At 37.8% G+C, this 19,352-nt stretch overlaps 1 protein-coding gene and 1 long non-coding RNA gene across 3 annotated transcripts in view; both read left to right on the top strand.

Annotated features, from left to right (window-relative positions):
* Positions 1-19,352, top strand: part of ZNF385D (zinc finger protein 385D) — a 978,174-nt gene that overhangs the window by 273,597 nt on the left and 685,225 nt on the right. The gene's annotated exons all lie outside the window — the stretch shown is intronic.
* LOC146397208 (uncharacterized) lies at positions 2,665-4,764 on the top strand. Its single transcript, XR_014822499.1, has 2 exons — positions 2,665-3,034; positions 3,108-4,764. It is a non-coding gene; the product is annotated as an uncharacterized LOC146397208 (long non-coding RNA).

The following is a 19,352-nucleotide window of genomic DNA, read 5'->3' as shown; positions in this document are numbered from 1 at the left end:
TCCTTTGTTATTTCTGTGATGTCCGTTGTTACTTCTCCTTTTTCATTTCTAATTTGATTGATTTGAGTCCTCTCTCTTTTTTGCTTGATAAGGCTGGCTAGGGGTTTATCAATTTTGTTGACCTTTTCAAAGAACCAGGTTTTCGTTTCATTGATCTTTTCTGTGGTTTTCTTTGTTTCTATTTCACTGATTTCTGCTCTGATCTTTATGATTTCTTTCCTTCTACTAACTTTAGGTCTTGTCTGTTCTTCTCTCTTGAGCTGCTTTCGATGTCAAGTTAGCTTGTTTATTTGAGCTTTTTCTTGTTTCCTGAGGTGGGCTTGTATTGCTATAAGCTTTCCTCTTAGATTGGCTTTTGCTGCATCCCATAGGTTTTGGAGTGTCGTATCTTCATTGTCATTTGCTGCTAGGCATTTTTTAATTTCCTCTTTGATTTCTTCAGTGGTCCATTGGTTGTTTAGTAGCATGTTGTTGAGTCTCCAGTATTTGTGTTTTTTGCAGTTTTTTTCTTGTTGTTGATTTCCAGTCATATAGCATTGTGGTCGGAAAAAATGCTTGATATGATTTCAATTTTCTTAAAGTTACCAAGGCTTGATATGTAGCCCAGGATGTGATCAATCTTAGAGAATGATCCATGTGCACTTGAGAAGAATGTGTATTCTGTTGCTTTGGATGGAATGTCCTATAAATACCTATGAAGCCCATCTGGTTTAATGCATCATTCATGGCTTGTGTTTCCTTATTGATTTTCTGTCTGGTTGATCTGTCCATTGCTGTAAGTGGGATGTTAAAGTCCCCCACTATTATTGTGTTATTGTTGATTTGTCTTTTTAGGGTTGTTAGCAGTTGCCTTACATATTGTGGTGAACCTATGTTGCATGTGTAGATATTTAAAATTGTTATATCTTTTTCTTGGTTTGATCCTTTGATCATTATGTAATGTCCTTCCTTGTATCTTAAAATCTTCTCCATTTTAAAGTCTATTTTTTCTGATATGAGTATTGCTACTCCAGCTTTCTTTTGATCCCCGTTTGCATAGAATATTTTCTTCCATCCTCTCACTTTCAATTTGTATGTGTCCCTAGAAGTGAAGTGGGTCTCTTGAAGACAGCATATATATATGGTTCTTGTTTTTTTTTATCCATTCAGCCAGACTATGTCTTTTGGTTGGGGCATTTAGTCCAGCAATATTTAAGGTAATTATTGATATGTATGTTCTTATTGCCATTTTATTAATTTCTTTGGATTTGTTTTTGTTGCTCTTTTTTCTTTCCTTCTTCTCTAGTTCTTTTCTGCCTAGAGAAGTTCCTTTAGTATTTGTTTTAAGGCTGGTTTAGTGTTGATAAATTCTGTGAAGGTTTTGATTTCTCCTTCAGGAGTTCCCATCATGGTTCAGTGGTTAACGAATCCGACTAGGAACCATGAGGTTGCGGGTTCGGTCCCTGCCCTTGCTCAGTGGGTTAACGATCCGGCGTTGCTGTGAGCTGTGGTGTAGGTTGCAGATGCAGCTCGGATCCCACGTTGCTGTGGCTCTGGCATGGGCCAGCGGCTACAGCTCCTATTCAACTCTTAGCCTGGGAACCTCCATATGCTGCAGGAGCAGCCCAAAGAAATAGCAAAAAGACTAAAAAAATAAAAAATTAAAAAAAATGATTTCTCCTTCAAATATGAATGAGAGCCTTGCTGGGTAGAATAATCTTGGTTGGGGGTTTTTTCCTTTCATCACATTAAGTATATCATGCCACTCCCTTCTGGCCTGCAGAGTTTCTGCTGAAAAATCTGCTGATAACATTATGGGGGTTCCCTTGTATATTATTTGTTCCTTTTCCCTAGCTGCTTTCCATATTTTCTTTGTCTTTAATTTTGGTCAGTTGGATTAATATGTGTCTTGGGGTGTTCCTCCTTGGGTTTATTTTATATGGTTGTTGTGCTTCCTGGATTTGAGTGAGTGGTTCCTTTCCGATGTTATATGCTGTTGTTCCTGGTTTTGAGTGAGTGGTTCCCTTCCCACGTTAGGGAAGTTTTGGGCTATTATCTCTTGGAATATTTTTTCTGTCCCCTTCTCTCTCTCTTCTCCTTCTGGCACCCCTATAATACAGATGTTGGTGTGTTGCACGTTGTCCCAGAGTTCTCCAAGACTCTCTTCATTTCTTTTCAGTCTTTTTTCTCTTTTCTGTTCTGCATCTGTAATTTCCACTAATCTGTCCTCCACCTCGCTTATTCATTTTTCTGCCTCTTGTATTCTGCTGTTAGCTGCTTCTAGTGAATTTTTTATTTCAGTTATTGTATTTTGCATCTCTTCTTGTCTAAGTTTTATATCTTGTAGCTCTTTGGTCAGTGTTTCCTGTAAGTTATCCCTCTTTGCCTCCAGTTGATTTCCAATGCCTTGCATCATCTTCAGCATCAACAGTCTAAAGTCTTTTTCCTGGAGGCTAAGAATCTCCTCATTGCTTAGCTGATTTTCTGGGGTTTTTCTTTTCTCCCTCATCTGAGTTATAGTTCTCTTTCTTTTCATTTTTATAGGTTTTTGGTGTGGTGACCTTTTTACAGATCCTAGAGTTGTAGCCTCTCTTGCTTCTGGTGTCTGCCCCCTTGTGGCTGAAATCAGTATGGGGGCTTGCTGTAGGCTTCTTGATGTGAGGGGTTTATGCCTTCCCACTGGTAGGTGGAGCCAATGCTAATCCCTCTGGTGGGTGGGGCTTAGTCTCTGGATGGGATTAGAGGCAGCTGTGTGCCTGAGGGACAGGGCTGTGATCCCACCTGGATTGTTGTTTGCCCTGGGGCTTCTCATCATTGACTGATGGGTGGGGCAAGATTTTCCCAAAATGGCCACCTCCAGAGAAAGGCAGCTGCTGAATATTCCCGAGAGCTTTGCTTACAATGTCCTTCCCTCACAACAAGCCGCATTCCCCCCTGTTTTCCCAGGAGGTCCTTGAAGAACTGCAGTCAGATTTGACCCAGATTCCTATGGAGACTTTGCTTTGTCCTGGGACCCAGTGCACTGAAATGTCTGTGTGCACCTTTTAAGAATGAGGTCTCCATTTCCCCCAGTCCCATGGAGCTCCTGCGCACAAGCCCCACTGGCCTTCCATGCCAGATCCTCCAAGGGCTCTTTCTCCCCGTGCCAGATCCCCACACATGAGAGCTTGATTTGGGACTCAGAACTCTTACTCCTATAGGTGAGTCTCTGTGAACCAGTTAGTTTCCAGTCTGTGGGGCTTCCCACCCGGATGGTATGGGGTTGTTTATGTCGTGAAATCGCCCCTCCTACCTCTTGATGTGTCCTCTTTTTCTTCTGGAATAGGATATCTTTTTGAAGGTTTCTGGTCCATTTGGGTGAAGAATGCGCAGCCTTTAGTTGTGAATTTTGTTGTTTTTAGGAGAGAAGTTGAGCTCCAGTCCTTCTATTCTGCCATCTTAATCCCCTCTTGACAATAAATTTAGACATGTAATCATAGGATTTATTTGCCTTGGGTAAACAGGTGTAAGGTTTTACCCCAATTCCTTGCCGCAGATTGTCAGTCCTTACAGCATCCTTGTCCCTGGTCATTGGTACCTGCTGCAGACACTCTTTACTCCTCTGGTATAATTTCTCCTATCCTGCTTACAGTCCCTCATCAAATTTGAGGGATAAGGTGGACAAAAGGCCCTAATCTTTGGGGCTGTGGAGCCAAACACACAGTCCTCCCAATACATTTTCACTGCCTTCCTGGGGGCGTTCAGGTAACACTCTTTGTTATAACATCCACTGTATAGTTAAGCCTCTGAAACAGAACTGCCAGTTTTTCAGGCACATACTGTTCTCTTCATCTTATAGCCATTTCATTGCCACTGCTGGAACAAGGATGGAGCAAGGCTGAGTTCAAGATTGAGTCCCAAGGCAGGAGAAGATTGATGATGTGGTTCAAACACTGTTAGGCAGAAAGGTGCCTTTTTTTTTTCTTTGGTGGCCCCTATGACATGTGCAGTTCCCGGGTCAGGGATTGAACCCATTCACCAAAGCAACAACTTGAACCACAGCAGAGACAATGCCAGATCCTTAACCCTCTAGGCCACCAGAGAACTCATCCTCCAGTGTCCTTTTATTGCACTTGCACTTGCAAAATCAATCTATTGGCCGGCCGTCAAAATTCTATATAATTTGACTCCCGAACTCTTTCTTACCTTATTTCTCACTCCTTTCCCCTTCATGTGTAGCAGACCAGCCATACCAACCTCCTTGCTCTTTCTCTTATTGCAAACTAAGCTTAATTTCACCTCAGGGCCTTTGCACTTGCTTTTGCCTCTGTTTGAAATACTTTTACCCAGAAAGCTGCATGTTTCATTTCCTTCCCAACTTAGCTTTTTACTGAAACATCATCATTTCCCTAGACCTTTCTTGACATTTTCCATGTCCACATTGTGACCTCTCCATGCACATGCTTTTTCTTCCTCTTCCATTCATAGGACTTATTAATCAACAAACCATTTGTGGTACTCTATTTTGTCTCTTCCTCACTTGAACTGAAACTCCATGAAGACAAGGACTTTTGTCAGTTGAGTTTATTGCTGTATCTTCAGTACCTACAAATGACTCTGATGTACATGGATGCTCAATGATGTTTGTAGAAGGAGTCATGGGAAGGATAAATTTTTCATGCAGGAAGAGAATCCATTTGATATAGCTGTAATGTCTTTATTTGAGAGAATACTATTGGGAAATGACATGTACAACTTGTAACTCTATAAAACCCAGAATCAATTATAACAGGAAAAAAAAACAAAGAATTTTCTAGGGTAAAATCAAATCCTATATAAGCCCTTAGGGATTGTGTTCTGCAGGTTATTGATTTCATTTTTCATTATAAATACAGGTCACACCATTCAACAGCTTTCTCTAAGTTTTTTTAAGGCCATGGAAAGGATGTCCAGAGGTCTTTTTTAAAAAAATTATAGTCGATTTACAGTGTTGTGTCAATTTCTGCTGTACAGCATAGTAACCCAGGCATACTATATATATACATATATATACACATATATATGTATACACACACACACACACACACACACACACACACACACACACACACACATATATATATACACATTTGTTTTCTCAGACTATCTTCCATCATATTCTGTCCCAAGAGATTGGATAGAGTACCTTGTGCTACGCAAGAGGACCTCGTCACTTATCCATTCTAAATGTAATAGTTTTACTGCTTGCTCTGCATCTGTGCATTGGAAGTCCTTTTGTACTCTGTTCACACTGTTTCTCTTGCCAGGCAGGCTCACCAACTCAAAGCATTTTCCATTCTCATCTGAACAGGTTCTCATTTTAAGATTCTTTAATCAATAACTATTTCCATTTACATCATATTAAAAGGCAATTTAAGAGTTTAATCAAAGACTTCAGCAATTGTTGCCGATGATGCATGCTGAATTAAATCTTGGGGCTGCAGACTGTGAATTGATTCATGGATGAGGTCCCAGTGGTAGGAAATGAAGGGAAGTAGGGTTTCTCTCCGTGCTGTGAGTGCTTGCAGGAAGAGCATTGATCTATTTGCCTTTGTGCTTTCGTGCTTACCTGGTCAATTATTTACAGATCACTGAGATGGTGAATGTGCTAGAGCAGATGAAAGAAGGAGCTTGAATTTCCTGTGCTTGGAGTTTGTCATCAATGATGAGATTATAAAATGAAGGCACATTTTTTTCAAGAAATAGATACGTCACAGTGGGTAACAATTGGGAATCAGAGTCTCTCTAAATAAAAATAATTATAGTATAAAGCATCTCTGCTTCCCTATGTGCTATTTTCACTGGCCTTCCAGATATTGAATATGGCCCTGCCAGAAGGAAAACACAAACTTAGTGATTCATTTTGTGTTATGGTTGTAAAAACAGATGGTCTCAAAGCTCCCCTCTACCTTTAACGCTCATTGCTCCAAATATTGTACTCACTTTGTAATAAATATTTTTCAAGAGTCTGTTTAAGTTGCATGTACTGTCTGAGAAATATAAAAAGTGAATGACAAAGCATTTTAAAACTTGTTTTAAAGCAACCAGCTCATAGGGTTGTTATGAGTATTGAACGAGATATACAGTAGGACGGTGAATATGTTAATATTCACAAAATAGAGATGAAGAAGTTAAGGCAGCTTAGTTTTCCTTTGAATGATATGTGCTGTATCAACACAGCTAGAAAGAGGTATAGAAAGAATTCAAACTATGGTGGCCTGAATTTAGAGCTAGAACACTTGTGTCCTATGTTGTATGTTATGGACTGAGTTGTGTCCCCCACTGAATTCATATGTTGATACCCTAATCCACGATGTGACAGTATTTGGAGACAGGGCCTTTAAAGAGGTGATTAAGGTTAAGTGAGGTTATTAAGAGCAGGGCTCTCATCTAACATGACTGATGCTTTTATAAGAAGAGACACCACAGATGTGGCCCATGAAGCAAAGGCCATGTGGGGACACATTGAGGAGGCAGCTGTCTATACACCAAGGAGGCCCTTCACAGACGATGCCAAGCCTCCAACACCCTGATCTTGGACTTCCAGCCTCCAGAACTGTGAGAAATTAATTTCTATAATTTAAGTCAACCAGTCTGTGATCATTTGTTACGGCAGCCCTAGCAGACTAAAAGACTATACCTTTGTTGTAAATGCCTGAAATCCCCCCCCTTTTTTTTTTTAATTTGCCACAGTACCTAGTATACAATAGATGCTGAATCGGTATTTGCTAATAGAGGATGATCAAACACCTCCTAGAACAATTCAGCAGATCCCAACCAATCCTATAATGACAGATCTACTGGATTGATGATAAACATCCCATTTTCTAATCCACTGCTACTGAAGAGGCCCCAGCTTCAGACCTGCTTGGTGACTGAAGGAATTATAAGAAGTCCCTGGAAGCAGAATAAATGACCTGAAGGTGTTGAGGGAGACACAGTGGCTCGGAGGTGAGAAGCAACTCTGAAAATGTAGATGAGGAGATTGCCGTGGAAGCAGAACTGATCAAAGAAACAGAGCACAAGTGAATTCAATGTGATTAATAAAAATGACCTGAGGAGTCACCTGGTGGCTCAGCAGATTAAGGATACAGCATTGTCACTGCTGTGGCACAGGTTTGATCCCTGGCCTGGGGATCTTTTGCATGCCAAAAGTCTGCATGTCTTGGCTGAAAAAAAAAAAAAGAGAGAGAGAGAGAGAAAAAAAAGTGATTTGAGTGTGCACATGCAGGTACACAAGCATGCTCCTCCCAAATAATTTCTAAATGAAACATGTTTTCAAATGAAAATGGGTGTAAATTACTCTAGAATGAGTTCTAGTTCCTATGCCAAGGAAGTATGACTTTAGAGATTAATTAAAATTGGTCATAGATCAGTGCCTTCTTTTTGTGTTTCTTTAGTATTTCTTAGTTTTAAAACAATGAAGATATTGACGTGTATCCTTAATCCATGTTGAGTAGCTGACTAGGTATTTGTCTTACGTTAAGTTCCAAGCAAATCCCTTCTGAAGACAGAGCCAGTGGCAAAGTTCATCTGACAGGTGGCATTCTTGGCAGCCCACAGAGGCATCTCATTGGTGGGCTCTGTGGCTCCTCCAGAACAGTTAATCTGGACTTGATTCTTCTCTTATATAAGATAATTCATTTTTTTAAATTAGATAATCCCCAAAGTAGCAATACAAATAGCAGGTGACAGTTTATAGGCTAAAAGCATTTTCAATTTGGTTGACAATGTTGTAAGACTTGTAACTGTTTCAAAAAACTTTCATCAAATAATTAGAAGGATCAAGTACTTATGGAATGTTCATATTTTGACATTTGGAATGAACTAAGAAAGAGTGCTTACCTTATGTTCTCAGGCTTGTGAAACTCTACACCTGGCACTGCTACTATTAGCTGAGGATGTGCTAAGTCAGTCAAGGATATTGTACTTCAGATATGTTATACCCACCCGGTTTTTGCTTGCCTTAGTAGCATATACACTGCACTTATACTCCAGACTAATGGATTTTTTTTTAACCTCCCAATGACATCTTTGGAAAAAATGTTAATTTCTTAAGTCAAAGTACTAGAGGTCCCAGTGGCATACTTTAAATGTGTGCTATCGTTTAAAATATCTTATGTAATCAACACCCTTTGGAGAAGCACAGTCTGCAACCTGTACAACTGTTTGCAGCAATCTTCCTCTCACTCCTCCACCACCCCCATAATCAGTCTTTTACTTTGAGCACCATGCTTGCATTTCTACTTCTATTGCAATTTCCTAAGATTTGTTACCTCTTGCTCCAGGAAGGAATTTACCAATTACGGCAAAACAATTTATCATGTGGAGGGATCACCAACCTGAAGTCATTTTCTCTCTTCTAGTCATCTGAGATTACTAAACTCCAGGAAATAATAACATACTTTAGAATTATGGTTCATAATACCACAATTCATAATTCCATAGTTCATTGTACCATAAGTAAAGTGTGCTATATGCATTTCACTTTACAATGATTGAGAGTGTCTGGTATAAATATTTTGTGGTGTTTATCATAAATCTAATATTCATCATGAAATAAAAAACATTGTTTTTTTATTTCATGGTGGCATTGTTGCTTGTCACAGGCATCATTGAAACAAAATTCATTTTGTTGATCCTTTTCAGGGGATACATTTATTCTCTGTGCTACTTATATAATATCCATGAGAGGGCAGTAGAGTACCTAGTTCAGATGTTAAGAAATTATGCCACATGAGATTCTTTTTAAAAGTCACAGCCTTTGAGCTGCTGTTCTGACTGTATTAGATTAAAGAGATTGCCACCTTTGCCTGCTAAATGCTGTGATACAGAAAGGTGAATATTTTTTCTTAATTTCTTCTTTTATTGGCAGTGGTGGACTTCCTCTCATGTAAATGCTTTATTCATTAGTAATTATCAGTGGTAATATTACTAGTAATTTTGATCAATTATAGATTTATGATTATTAAGTTTACAAATAAAAATCTAAAATGTTTTTTAGCTGAGAAAGTATCAAGTGTTTATTTTTAAAAAAAGTCCACTTGGATAAATCAATGTGAATTCAGGTGGCTTCTGTATTTGTCCTGTTACTTTGTTGTTTGTTACTAATTTTGGTTGAGCAGGAAGCCTGTGCCTCATCCCTTCCTCAAGAAGCCAGAGAGATAAACATTTTCTTAATTCCAGAATCCTCATTTGTATAATCATCCCTCATATATAAGTTGGTTCATAACTAGTATTCCCACATATCAGGTTAACTCAGTTACAAGGAACTAGTTCTGCAACCTGCTTATCTTGGAGGGACCATTGTGAGGTTTTATTTCTCAAAGGATTGCTTATGAATGTCTACTGAGCCATTTAATCTCCAGGAGAGCACAACCATACTTCTACTTGTGAGAAATTTCCATAAGCTTCATATTACTGGATTTTTCTCTTCATAATTACTTAAATATGGCCTCTTACTTACCCAATGGGAACTCCTAAAATGTAGTAGCATCTTAGAGCCTGAGTTTGGAATCATCAACTTGAGTCCTCTCTATGCAATTGATGGAGAAGTGATCCTGGACAATTTATGTCATTTCCCTGGGCTGCTGTAAGAGGATAATAATTTTGCTTATTATGCAGGATGGTTATGATGGGTAAAGAGACTAGCACTTAATAAAGTGACTCGCACATAGGAACAACTCAATAAATGTTTATATTTATTAGTTTTAGTGTTTCATACAGTTTCTATAAAAAGGTTATTATTAAAATAGCCTTATAAAACCTGTTGTCCTATTTATAGAAAATATGTTTTTGAGGACGTAGTCACTTTATTACTAGGCCCCATGGAAGAAATGTGCCTCTAATTTTAGCTCTGTTATACCTTAGATTATATTGGCAGTTAATTGGCTTTATCTGATGACCATTTTGAGTCAACTCTCTGTCATGGTTCTGTCTTTGTGTTAGTTGTTAGAAAGCTTCATGTTCAAAATTTTGCCTCATTTCTAGCAAATTTTGCATGATTTAACATCCCATATATATATATATATATATATACTCCTTTATACACACTTCCCCCTTGTTTCTGTTTTTCTTAATTTACTTCTATTACATTTTATTATGCATATTTTTGTAAGAGGTCTTCAAATTTTTTGGACTATTTATGAAGTGCATTCATCCATACAGACAAACGAACAAAATGAATTTGGTTCTTGAGGAACAAACTTTCCAATTTATTGAAAGGAAGGTGGTATATTTTAGCTACTGAATATTTCACTCTGTGGGTTCTAGTAATTATGGCCTCAGTAAAAAGACTTATTTGATGTTAAATGCTAAATGTAGATACACAGGAAGCCTACCTGTATTACATTTAGGAGATAATGCAAAGGAAAGTTTGTTTGGAAGGCTGACTCTCCCAGCTCTCTTACAATGAATATCTGTTTATTACAAAAATTCAGTGGTTCACAAGGATTATCATTCTATCCAGGCATGGTTGAAATCATATTCATGTGTAAATGCTAAATTCCCAAGGCTTGCATCCCTAATATGGGCACAGAAAAATACAGAAATTAATCCTGCTTCTGAAATAAGAAAGTGTACCCCAAATAAGGTCTTGTTAACCCTCCAGTTTTTTTTTAATGTAAGAATCTTTTTTTTTTAAGTGTAGTTGATTTGCAGTGTTGTGCCAGTTTCTGCTGTACAGCATAGCGACCCAGTCATATACACACACACACATATATACACTTCTGTTTCTCATACTGTCTTCCATCATGTTCTATCCCAAGAGACTGGATATAGTTCTCAGTGCTGTATAGTAGGAACTCATTGCTTATCCATTCATTCTTTTTTGGGGTGGGTGGGTAGCACCCATGGCATATGGAAGTTCTCAGGCTAAGGGGTCGAATCAGAGCTGTAGCCGCTGGCCTATGCCACAGCCGCAGCAACATCAGACCCGAGCCACATCTGTGACCTACACCACAGCTCACGGCAATGCCAGATCCTTAACCCACTGAGCAAGTCCAGGGATCGAACATGCAACCTCATGGTTCTAGTCAGATTCGTTTTTGCTGTGCCACGACTGTAACTCCCTGCTTATCCATTCTAAATATAATGGTTTGCATCTACCAACCCCAAGTGCCCAGTCCATCCCACCCCCTTTCCCCCCATCCCCGTTGGCACCACAAGTCTGTTCTCTGTGTCTGTGAGTTCTTTTATATATAGGTGCATTTGTGCCGTATTTTAGATTGCATATATAAACCTGGAAGTATTCAGGACTGCAGCCTCAGAAAGCTTTAGGCAAGGGCTTCAGCTCATCTTACAGTACTATCAGGATTATATGCTGTGAATATCATTTCATTTGGAAAAACCAAAAGCGTCTTGCCTTATGAAATTGTAACTCTGCCTCTGGAGGTTTTTCCTGATAATTACTCAAATCACCCAAGTGTTTCAGAGGCCATATGACTGGAGCTACACTGCACATATTTTTCCTTAAATTTGGAAACCTATGACAAGTTTACATTTGGGGCTTTGCCACAAAGCTAATTAAGCTCTCAGAGTTCTCATTGTGGTCCACTGGAAGTTTACATTTTCAGAACTAGCAAAGACTCCTTAACTTTCTTTGATGTTATTGGCAATGTATCACTAATTCTCTTTGTCCTTGCTGATGATGGCTGTCATAGAGCAGTATTGTCCTTTGAAATATACTGGGAATGGCTGTTCTCCTTACATTTACAACAAAATCAAAGGTTAGAAGTAGCAACCATATGATACAAAAATAATGTGGGCTTAGGTATCAGAGTGAATTTTTTAGGACATCTGAGGACACTTAATGCTTCCTTTAAAAAAAAAATTTAATGCTTCCTTTTGACTTTGTGCATAAGCTTCATTTTTGTTCATCTCTATTTTAATCATGGATTTCCAACCAAGGTTTACCCATTTTACTGGAAACCCAGTTTATTTTTTCTTTCTTTCTTTTTTTCTTTTTCTTTTCTTTCTTTTTTTTTTTTTTTTTTTTTGAGGGCCACACCCACAGCATATGGAAATTCCCAGGCTAGGGGTTGAATTGGAGCTACAGCTGCTGGCTTAACCCACAGACAGGCACAGCAATGCAGGATCCAAGCCACATCTGTGAGCTACACCACATCTCACAGCAACATCAGATCCTTAACCTACCAAGCAAGGCCAGGGATTGGACCTGCATCCTCATGGATACTAGTCAGATTTGTTTCCGCTGCACCACGACAGAAACTCCCTATTCTTTTTTTAAAGAAAACTTCAAGTAGAGAGTAGACACTTAGCTAAGGTACTAATCTAGACATTTTGTTTCCTCAAAGTTATCTGTTTGATTCTTGTAATAGCAGCCATAAAATAATTTAATACCTAGATAAAATGTCCTTTCTTACAATAACTGAGAGGAGGATAAACATGCATTGTCCTTCATATGTAGAAAGAAAACAGGATAGCTCTTTCACACAGATATTTATTGAGAACTGATGTTGCCCTTTGAGCTGAATCCAGTGCAAAAGATCAGTCTGCCAAGATGTGGTCACTTTAAACTATAAGCATAATAAATGCGATGTAATTGCTGTGGTAAGAAGCGAACTCAGATATTGATGAAGGAAAAAATGACGTCTCTGTTATTTCCATACACACTGGGTTTTATTTTAAAATTTTGAGTGCTGTCATTTCTGAAATTTTTTTTGTTAAAAGGCACACATTATTTTGCACTTTATAATAAGTCATATGTCTTGTGATCTGTGGATCATGGAAATATTACTATTATTGAGTTAATATTTTCAGTAAACCCTATATAATAATTTTATATAAAAATTCCAATTGTTATATGTTCACTGTGAGTGAGTAAAAATGAAAAATAACATTTTAGTCTAAAATTAACAGTACATGCCCTGTTATAATAATATTTGAAATAATATTTTATCATTAAATTCTCTTTTTTTTTTTTTTTTTTTTGGTAGGGCCACACCTGTGGCATATGGAAGTTCCCAGGCTAGGAGTTGAATCAGAGCTGTAGATGTCATCCTACACCACAGTCAGAGCAACATGGGATCCACGCCACGTCTACGACCCACACCATAGCTCACGGCAATGCCGGATCCTTAACCCACTGAGCAAGACCAGGGATCGAACCCATGTCCTCATGGATACTAGGCAGGTTTGTTATTGCTGAGTCACAATGGGAACTCCTAACATTAAATTCTTGAACACTGTAGCTGCTGTCTAGATTTGAACTTCAAGAACAACATAAGACTGAAAACTTTGAGTTATTTTTGCAAGTGTTTTAACAATAGTAACTGTATTTCTAGAAAAGCTTTTAACATAATTTTTACAGGCATTTTCTTAATCTCTAATAGTTTGTCGTAATGACTGTAATATAAACCTACAGTTTGATTCTAGAAATTTTATTGCCTTTATGGGTTTTTTTACATTTTTTTATTTTTATAATGATTTTTATTATTTCCATTATAACTGGTTTACAGTGTTTTGTTGATTTTCTACTGTACAGCAAGGTGACCCAGTCACACATACATGTATACATTCTTTTTTCTCACATTATCATGCTCATCATAAGTGACTAGATATAGTTCTCAGTGCTATATAGCAGGATCTCATTGCTTATGAGTATATATATTACTTAACAATACTATGGATTATTAATACCTAAAGGGCATTATTGAAGTTTTTATTTCCTTATATATTTGAAGATTTTTTCACTCCCTCATATTTTTGCCAGTTTATCAGCTAATCATGTTTTACTCATCCTGGTCTGAGCATTAAGTAAAATTTGAAAAATTGAAAATTTTTGTTTAGTAATGGTTATACCCCACCTTGGCATACAGAATAAGAATATCAAATATACGAAGAGAGTATTTACACTGTACTGCTGTGCCAGTGGCAGACATCAGTAATCAATCAGAGTGTTCATTTCTACTGAGAGAACAAACACTCTTCATTCCTTCTCAATATACATCTCCTGGGAGCGCCTACAAATGAGATCAAGTTGACAAAAGAGATTAGTTCTGTTTGCTATTTTAAATATAGAAATAACTGAATATGATTTGTTAAAATTGCATATGTATATGCACATATGTAAACTGTATTTCCACATACATGTACATACATACATATTACAGCCTGGGTATCACAGATAACTACTCATATTTTATATATGTGAATTTATACTTGAACTCATAAATGTTTATATTTCTGCTAATATAAATAATGTTATATAAAACTTTATAATGTTTTCTAGAGAGAGATAAATACACAACAGAAATAATTATTTTCACTTAGCCTCTAGCAGTAATTATAAATTTAGCCAGTTTTACATTTTCATCTAGTTCCTATAAACATGTAATTTTAAATGTCCATGAAGAATGTGATTTTACGTTTTCTCATTTCCCTTGTTCAATATGAATTAATGCATTTACAATACTGTTAATAATTATAATATTTATGTCATCATACTTATCCCTATTCTCAATTTGAGTATGTAAAGGGCAGATGAACACCTCTGACCCATGCCATGGCTATGATTGGTCCTTGGAGATCTGATGAGTGGACTCTACTATTTCCACTTAATTCTCTTGCCCTAGATTAGATAAGTAGAACCAGGAATTTTAATCCTGGATGCCAGAAGTGATCTCTACTGATTTAGTCATTCTCGAGAAAGAGACAAGTCTTCTTCCTTGCTTTAGCAGAGCAGACTCAGAGTGACACTGTAGAAATACATGCTGTTTCTTTTATATCTGTGTGTCATGTGGTCATTTTCCCATCATCCAGATCCCTGACTTGGAGACGATCTCCTACTGTTTGGCAGTAAAACAAGACCTCTGACCTCCTGGTTCTTGAATTGCCCCCTGTCTGTTTTAGTTTACACTACCCAACTGACTCATACATAAGACCTTTCTCCTTTTTACTTATATGCACATATTTATCATAGACTTCATATATTTCCAAGGTCTTCTATCATCATAGGATAGCTCTGTGGTGATCAATTAATTGGAACTAAGGTACTAATGCTTGGTAATAGTTCAGTCAGATAATAGCTGCCTTCATTACCTTAGGGATGAGCAACTAGAGAAATTTGAACAATCGCCTGGAAAGCAGTGTGAAGGTGATATTTTAAAGTGCTAGACCTTTCCTAAAATCTGTCAAAAGATTGCATGCTTTCACCTGTGCATGTCAGCATTACCAGTTCTCTTTAATTTATAGAGGTAGAGAGGTTTAGAAATATAAATTACCCAGGGATCAGCCAGTTCAAGAGTAGCAAATAAGCAGTGCCAGAGTTGCCAAAGCCCCATTCTCACTTGCTGAGCTATGACGTAGGCTCACAATCTGTTACAGCACAGAGCACCAAGCAGCTTCTTCCAACCCACCATTGTTGGCACTGGTGTGAATGGTTTGTCATTCCAGGCTTGTTCTGTTCCCTCCTTTTTTACATGAGACACAGAGAGGTTACTGGGGTTGACCAAGGCTACACAGCTGGATGGTTGAAGAAGAAAATAAAATTCCATACTTCCCAGGATCTTGACTTTCACGTATGCTGTTTCACTCTATCAGTGGCTCAACTCTGGATTCACCACAGAAGACTTGAACTTGGTAGAATATTGCTTCTATAGTTTTCTTCCTCAAGGGAAAACTGACAGTTCAGCTGCTGAGTAAAACAACACTTTGAGCAAGAATGGAACCTGCATTTCTTGACACTACATTAAACTACTCATTTTCGAGAAAGGAATTCACATCTGTCAATTCTCTGTGCATAGCTTTCTCAATATACCACCTAGGTTCCGTATTTCAAATGGCGTCTATGTATGTTCAGCCCTCATTTATTTATTTAAAAAATAAAGCTAAATCTGAAAGTCTAGTTTATTAATAAAGTAAAATGTATTCATAGATAATATGGTACATTGATAAATACAATTTCAGTTACCAAGAAGAAATAAAGAGATTAGTAGTATAATTAGCAAAGGGCTCACCCACTGCTGTCATTCTATTTAGGTCCTCTAAAAAGTTTATGCTATATAGTATTTTTGTGCATTATTTCTTCTGGTTTCTGGTGGCTAGTGGGAAAGGATTGGTCTAAAATTGTTGTTATTTTGGCCATGCCCATAATAGGGCATGTAGAATTTCCTGGGCCAGGGATCAAACCCATGCCACAGCAGTGACAAGGCCAGATCCTTAACTACTAGGCCACCGGGGAACTCCTAAAATTATTAATTATTGCAAAGATTTCTTGTGGTTATCCATTAATTATTTTAATTTCTCAGACTAGGAAATTCAGAAATCATTCTACTCATAAAATGAAAGAGAAAGAGAGACTTAATTTTGTAGCTAAAGGTAATCAGATATGGGGTAATAAATAGTACTCTATTAAACAATAGCCTTGATTTCTAAGTTCAGGAAACTGTCAAGTTGGTTGCATTTACATGTTAATTTATAGTCTGTTTATTGACTTTTAATGCAGCATCTTGACTTTTCTTTATTAGTATTCAAGCCAGGTACATTTGGTTGCAAGCCCTTGAAATTAGAGTAAATGGGGGTTAAAAAAAGATTGATTAATGGAGGAGTATTATTGCAGCCAGCTTTTCTACTTTTTAATGACTGGGGTGCATTTTATGGAAGTAGACAAGCCATAATTAAAACTGAACCTAGCATCTCCTGTGCTTTCCCCTGCTTTCTAGCATGTTCTGTGTCCTGTGAACCCAGCCGGTACCTCTATCCTTTACGAGACTAACAGAATTACCTCCATGTTTCACTGTTCAGATTTTCATTAGAGTCCTGAGCAAAAGCATTTGGAAAAGGGTCGGGAGAAATACAGGAGAAAACAGATGAAAATTTGATCAGATGCCTTCTACATTTTATGGGTTTAAGACTGCCATCTACCAAGACAATATAAGTCTAAGAGCAAAATCATTTGTTCAATCCACTGAGTCACTGAAAGGAAACATACAGGAAATCCGCAGTGGTTGAACAAAATGCCAAGATGATAAATTAGGTAAAGGCCAAATAGTACCTCGTCCAACAGTTTTCAATCCCTTCGCTGCAGGTCTTTCACAGTCTGAGCATACTGACCTTTGCCATTGTGGTATGGGGTCCCACAGCGAGGCCCTCTTTCTGCCACATGCAGTCCAGGTGTCCTCAGCCTGAATCCTGCTCTGTTTGCCTCTGAGTTTCCTAAGCTGAAGCCCTCATACATATTTAGTAAATTTACATCTACCACATTCATGATCAGGGCAGATTTCTACCTTCTAGATGTTTCTCATCTTTTCTTCAATGATTCCTAGGTAAATAGAGCTGTTTGCTGACTCCTTTCCATATTCAGAAAGTGTGAAAGAATCTCTGGAGAGTATAAACCTCAACATGGAGCCCTGATGTGTCGCTGCCTTAGTGTGAATACTCATCCATTTGATGCTGAATTCTTATCACTCTCTTACTCCCAGTGTCTGAATTTACACTGTTTCAATTTGCCTTCAACAGTGATTCCAGAGTGGCCTTTCTCCAACAACGTGATGTCACTACACATCACAGCCTCAAATTTTTCAGGCAGGGCATCAATTTTTTAAAAATTTATTTTTATTTGTTTGTTTGTTTATTTGTTTGTTTATTGGCCATACCCATGGCATATGGAAGTTCCTGGGTCAGGGATCAAATCCAAACCACAGCTTTAACCTACAGCACAGATGCAGCAACACTGTACACTTAACCCTCTGTGCCAGGCTTAGGATCAAGCCTGTGCCTCTATAGCAACCCCAGCAGCTGCAGTCAGATCCTTAACCCATTGCACCACAGTGGGAACTCCTATTTTTATTTTTTAGAAAGTTTAATGGAGTATGGGTTGACTTACAATGGTGTGTTAGTTTCAGGTGTACGTCAAAGTGAAACAGTTATACATATACATATATCCATTCTTTTTCAGATTCTCTTCCCATATAGGTTATCAAAAGTATTGAGTACATTTCCCTGTGCTATACAGTAGGTCCTTATTACTTACTGTTTTTGTGTTTAGCAATGTGTATATGCCAGTCCCAAGATCCCAATTTATCCCTCCCCACAATATTTCCCCTTTGGTAACCACAAATTTGATTTAGGAAACTTAGAGTCTGTTTCTGTTTTGTAAGTTCTTTTGTATCATTTTTATTAGATTCTGCATATTAGTAATTTCATACGATATTTGTCTTTGTCTTGACCTAGTTCACTTAGTATGATAATCTCTAGGTCCAAGTTTAAAATCATCTACAGAATCCATTTCACATGTCTGGTCCTTACATAAGACTCTAAATCCAGCATCTCCTTACAGCTGCACTCCTGCTCTGTTCCCCTTGCTAGTAGCCCATACCTGTTGTTGAATCTATAGTTCTCTTGACATTTTTTCATATTCCCTTTGTCTTCACTTCTTCCATTGTGAAAAAAATCTTACTGTTCTACCTCTAGCTGAATCTATCTGGCAAATGCTTATTCATTTCCAAACTTCAGTTCAAAAGTTATTTTCTCTAAAAAAAAATGTATACATGTATGTGTAACTGGGTCACCATGCTGCATGGTAGAAAATTGACAGAACACAGTAAACCAGCTATAATGGAAAAAAATAAAAATCATTATATATTAAAAAAATTATTGTCTCTGAAAAATTTCCTCTTCACTATCTAGCAAGAAGCTGTAATGCCATCATTAAATAGCTTAAGCTTTTCTGTGTATGTACTTCTGTAAGGGTGGCTATGACACATTAGGGGCATATATTACATGTCTCTACACAGGGCAGTATCTTATATTTATTCTCTTTTTGTGTGTGTGTGTGTGTGTGTGTTTTTAGGAAGACAAAAAATAACCAAGGTATATGGAAGTTCCTATGCTACAGGTCAAATTGGAGCTGCAGCTGCTGCTGGTCTACACTACAGCCACAGCAATGCGGGATCCAAGCCATGTCTGCAACCTACACTGCAGCTCATGGAAATGCTGGATCTTTAAGCCACTGAGCAAGGCCAGGGATTGAACCTGCATCTTCATTGATCCTTGTCAGGTTTGTTTCTGCTGAGCCATGATGGGAACTCCCTTTTTTATTGTTATATATCCATACTCCTATAATACTTGTGACATACAAGATTAGTAACTGAATGAATGAGCAAAAGTTAGGGAACTGAATAAATGAATTAGTGAATGAATGAATATGTAGGGTTTGACCTCTAGCTGAGGCATCCCTCCAAAATGGCCCACCATCTGAAAGAGTTAATTCTCATTATCTGCCATTTCAAAGAGCAGAAGTCAAATAGAGTTTTCTTTCCTGATGGATACATCTCAAGGAAACAGTAGCATTAAGGCAAAAGAAAAACAGTAACTACTAAATGTTGACTTTTTAC

The sequence above is a fragment of the Sus scrofa genome, chromosome 13, assembly GCF_054392235.1.
Source record: "Sus scrofa isolate SSC_HxYL_T2T_F1_AM1 chromosome 13, Sscrofa_HxYL_maternal_Yorkshire_Landrace_v2.0, whole genome shotgun sequence".
Lineage (NCBI taxonomy): Eukaryota > Metazoa > Chordata > Mammalia > Artiodactyla > Suidae > Sus > Sus scrofa.
Note: the sequence above shows the minus strand (reverse complement) of the source record. Positions and strands in the feature narration are given on the sequence as shown.